Raw genomic sequence first — 5,681 nt, forward strand, 5'->3', positions numbered from 1 at the left:
TAATTGTTAAATATCATGCGCCCGCGCATATGAAAAAGACTGAAACTAAAGCGACATAAAACAATAATATAAAAACCAACAATTATAACTGTAAGGAAAAAAAAGCAAATAACGACAACAACAACAACAAAAGTAAAAGAGGGTTCGCGTGCTATATTTATATGCTAACCCCAGCTGAAACACGAGTAGTAATTACCGTTTTCTGGCGACACGATTCTGGCGGTAAAATAAGTCGCTATCCTTGAGAACGTCTGGTCTCAACGTTTGTAGCGGAGGTGCGCATGCGCCGAAGGCGCACGCGCGGAGCACAATCCTTAAGAAGATATGGTAACCCATCGATGCTTTATAGCCATGCCGTCATCGACTGTTCGTACGTACGTCCGTCCACCCCTCCATGTATACCAATGTGACCAGTATCATGCTGGTTTGCAGCATTCATCTTTGATATTGGACATCCACGTTTTGATCAATTGACACATGTCAAAACAAGGTATCCGCTGACCAGTATCACGTGACCATATCGTGGGCTCAAGTTTAGAGCTCACCGAGGTCAGCTGTTTTATTATTATTTTTAAATTGACCTCTGATCAGGTACTGATTTTCGATTGAATTGTAAGTTCAAACCAGTTTAACTCACCTAAACATAAACAAGGCTTCATATTCGCGCGCTTTCTATGGCTGGACGGGGCAACACGGCCATACTGCATCAACTATAGTTCTTACACAGTCAACGCTTTTCATGTTCAGGTGGAAAAAGGTTTGAAAGATTTTTTTCTTTCTGCAGTTTTCGCTGGTTTCAATCCAGTTTGACATATCATGATATCTGTGGTCCACACTGGTGGCTACGCAGTTATTCAAGTCAAGCACGGGAAGAATATAAACTTAAAGCTGAGTGTTTCTTTTTAATTTGCTTAGAGCTGCTTTTCCCTCTGTATTGCATTTTTTGGCATATCTTTAGAGGCTCTGATAAGGTTACATGATGCCTGGAGGACCTATGTCTAGAACAGAAACGAAAGGACTGAGCGAAAGAGAAAGACAACGACAAAACAGAATACCAGTAATAGCTCATACTTAGCCCACAAATTCTTTCTTTGGGCACTAAACCGTTTGTTATTTTTACGGATGCGTTATTTTAAGTGGATGCGTATTTTTAAAAGGTGGTTTAATCGATACTTCCTTTGATCAGGAATGAAAATCGAATTTTTATTGTCAACTGGAATTAAAAAGCAATTATATGCACTATTTTGGACATTTTGATTCGTTTGTTTGTTTTGCTTTAAAATGCGAGTGAACAAGTGCTTTTTTAATCCGTTTGGCCATGTGGTTTTCGTTGTGCCTCGACATTGACAAGAAAATTTTGCCCTTATGTTATAAACACGTAATTGCAATGAGTCCTCGTAAAATTAGGGGCAAATCTCACTAGCTTGTGTTTTCAGAAGTTTGTTTAAAGCACCTAAACGTTATTTAAGTGTTGGAGCGGATCTTGTTTGAAGTTTGTCCTTTCTTGGTTGCATTACCGTATTTTGCCGATTCTTGTTCCAAGCCAACCTGACGTGTTCCAATGAAATACATCAAAATGTGAATGATTTTGTTTTCAGAGATAAAGTGGAATAAAGTACTTCAGTAAACCTCTTATTTGACCTTGAACTAAAAACCTTTTTTTGTTTATGGCTTCTAATTTTAGCGTGATTCTTATTCTCTGGCTATCGACAGTTGACTCTGAAATGGCTTTTTCCCTTTCCTATTCGCTTGCTGAGGGTGTGCCTGTTTTCTTTAAAACTCATACGGTTCAAGAAAAATGCATTGCTAAACTGGTGAATTCCAAAGTAAATTTCACTCGAAAAACCGATATGGTACTCATCTCTTCGTGATTCATGCGATATCGGTTTTTAGCGTAAAATTTACCGTGGAATTCACTAGTTAGGCAATGAATTTTTCTACCGAAGAAACCAAAGAAAATGATTTAATTATTAAAGCAGCAACCGGAAACATCAAAACGTGGACAATTCGAAACCTTTTATTTTCACTAGCCCTACAGGCAGTAAGAATAAATAACCAGGAAGTTCCACTTTTAGGCTTGGCTAAATCTTTATATCAATCGGTTTGCTCACTCGCCTTCTTTTGCAGCCAGTTTATCTTTATTGTGAAACTTATCGATAATCTGGACGCTAACATCCCACAGTCCATGATGTTCAGGACTATGAAACTGCTTATAGATAAAGTCTTCGCATTCTCTGTCAACAGTCGATTTACTGGAATGAGCTTTAAGGCAACGTTTGCGGTTATTTAAAAATCTCAGCCTAAATTTAGTGCTGGTTGATCCAAAATACTGCAATCCGCAAACCTTACAAGTAATTAAATACACAAAATTATAAGAATTACAATCTAAGTGATAATGATTTATAGTATAGCTTCTCTTGGTTCTATGGCTCGTGAAACTACTACCGGAGACAACGTAGTTGCAAACATCGCATCTGGTTCTACTACAGTGCACGGTTCCATTATTGCCCCGATTGTTAATACATAGGGGCCGTAGTCTCACGCGAACCTAAGGTACTGCTTGTTTGCACCTGTCAGACAATTGAGGGAGTGGATTTAATTCCTTAAAGAAACCCCCTATATTAGGCAAACTTGGATGATACATAACAGTGAATGGTATCCTATCGATGGGCAGTTGGGTGTTAGGTTCAAAAAGTTTATCCCGACCCATAGCCCCAACTTTCTGGACCTGAGTACAGATAAACTTTCTTTGGTATCCTCTAGCTACCAAGAATTCAGTAAGGTCCTTAGCCCTTTTCTCGAACAAAGCCGACGTAGAACAAATGCGTTGTAACCTGAGAGCCCGAGAGTACGGAATGCAACGTTTGCAACCCTTAGGATGACATGATGTGTGATAGGTACTGATGCATGTCAGTAGGTTAAGTATACAAATCAGTTTCAATTAGGCCACTCTTGTTGAAAACCTGGATATCTACATAGTTAACGCTGTCACGTGACCAATCCCAACTGAACGTAATGGTGTCATGAAATTGATTGATATTCTCAAGGAATTCCATAAGTTTTTCCTCCCCCTCTGTCCATACCATGAAGATATCATCAATATATCTTAACCAAATAAAGGGCTTAACAGGTGCCCAAGTTAATGACCTACTTTCAAGATAATGTATAAACAAATTGGCATAAGAGGGTGCTATTCCCGTATCAGTGGCAGTACCTCTTTTCTGCAAGTAATGTTTTTCATGAAATTCAAAATTATTATTTTTAAGAACTAACTCTGCGAGATCTGTAACATCATTAGTGGGAATTTCTGAGTCGCGCCTGGTATCAAGAGCCTTTCTAATAGCAGTACGACCTTCATCAAGGACGATGTGGGGGTAGAGCTCCACAACATCAATGGTAACTAAAATCGCCCCATTTAGAAACTTTCCCATAACCTTGAGTTTATTCAAAAAATGGTTGGTGTCCTTAAAAGTGCATATGACTCAAAATTTTACCACCAGCTTTTATTTCATATCCTTAAAATTTAGGCTTTGCTTGATAGGATTTCGTTATTAGAATCTTCCAACAAATGTGAAGTGAAGTGACTTTTTTCGCACACGAACTTCGGCATTTTGGCCAAAAAATTGCGACATTTCCCGCGCGGCCAAAAAGCCCTTCATGACGTCATCAGTTGTGTTCGATCGCAGCGGGAATATAAACAACAAGACAAATTGGAGAGTCTGCGGAAAATATTGTGTTGGTAGCGGCCCTGGGCTAGTCAGCTGCAAAAATCCCAGTTTGGCCCCTGGTATATCAATGCATCTCCTGCCTATAAAGGAGGATTGAAGAAAGAAATGGGCAAAATTTGTACAAAAACACCTGCCCGGTTTCAAACCAACACGGCAAACCTACGAAGACTTCGATCCGGTGCTGTGTTTTGCAGGAAGCGTCGATCTAGGTGATATTTCTGGGGTCTGAAAATTTAAGAACGAACTTTCTCAACTATAGACCTACCAAAAAGAAAGGAAGATCAACCAGTGATTGCAACAGATCGAGAGCGAAGGAAGGAGCAGTGTGAATTGATATGCGCGCACGGGTGATCCGATGCTCTCGATCGACCACTTTGTTCTATGCCATATCGTTCCAAGTCAGATGGTTTCACTTCTACAATGACGATGAATAACGACTTCCTTAAGGCGGTGAAAGACGAGATACAAAAATCCTCAACTTGTCGCGCAACATTGTTTCGTTGCAAGTTTTGGTCGATGCTTCGCGTTTTTCACCTTGCGTGGTCAACTTGACTCGCAAGAAAAACTTTTGTTGCGGGTTGAAGAAATGCAGGGCGCTGATTGGTTGATTTGCTAGTACAAGGAGCACATTGCTTGCGCGACAAGTTGTGAACTTGATGAAAAACGAGCAACAAAGCCAAAATTTGTTGCTCTGAGTAGATCCGCACTCTACTTTTCGCAAGAACTTTCTTCAACCCGCAACAAATGTTTTTGTTGCGCGACAAGTTGATCGTGCAAGGTGAAAAACGGGAGACGTCGACCCAAACTTGCAACGAAACAATGTTGCGCACCAAGTTGAGGGTTTTTGTACCTCGTATTTAACCGTCTTTAATGTTTTTTGGAACTTGGATATCAATTGAAATGCACTTAGCGCCTTCAGTGAATATAAATCGACCGACAAACCAAGTCTCAAGCCTGTCTACATATCGTTTTCACTGTCACGCCATAACTAATAAATTCGAAGCCGTACAATGGAAAAGGCCAAGAACTTGAAATCTTGTAGAAGACATAAACAATCTCACAGTACACATGAGACAGTACAACCGAGACAGTACACATGAGTTTTAAACACCTAATATAGTAAACAATCCTCACTGCCAAAACAGACACTCACCGCCTTAGCGGAATATGATATGGGAGGCAAAATTTAGCCTAGGCAGGAGGTCGCAAGAGAGTGAAGAAAGTGGACCGGAACGTCGCCGAAGGGGAGGAAGGAGGGAAAAAATATCCAGGACCACGACGCCAAGCGCGTAACTTGGCAAAAGAGGGAAAAAATACCAGAAAACGAATCTTAAATAGGTAATTAGGACCCCCGGGAGTAGTAGGCTAACGATCAATTCACCCAGGGCATTTTTTGGCAATGAGAATACTAGAAATATACTTCAGGGACGATCGGCCAACGTCGAGGCAGCATGAAACATGTTCAAAACTTTGCCCGTCTGCGTATAATGCTCCGCTGTATCCAGGGATCTCCATCCCACATGCCGAGCTACGTCATCCATGGGCACCCCTATCAAGGACATGGTAATAGAACAGCCCCTGCGATAGCTGTGGACAGTCTCTCCGTCGTAAATGCCAAGAGCCTTAAGGTGGGGAGTAAAACGGCCTACGGCAGCCGACCCGACTAAAGGCTTGTTCGACGCTGCGCCTCTCTTGTCCATGGACCTGAATAGAAAGCCATCCCTAACATCGACCGACATCAAATCACATAGGGAAACGTAGAGGCGAAGGTTGGCCACCGGGCAGATAATGGGGTTCTGGCACCTCTTAACCATGAAGGAGTTGGTATCTTTTCCCCAAAGAGTCTTGCCAAAAGGGGTGATTGAAGAATAGCCCCTGTTCGCCGGGCAGGGCTAAAACCTCTTTGGTGAACACGCGTCCAAGATCCGAAGCCCGATCACCCGAGAAAAACTG

The sequence above is a fragment of the Montipora capricornis genome, chromosome 3, assembly GCF_036669925.1.
Source record: "Montipora capricornis isolate CH-2021 chromosome 3, ASM3666992v2, whole genome shotgun sequence".
Taxonomy (NCBI): Eukaryota; Metazoa; Cnidaria; class Anthozoa; order Scleractinia; family Acroporidae; genus Montipora; species Montipora capricornis.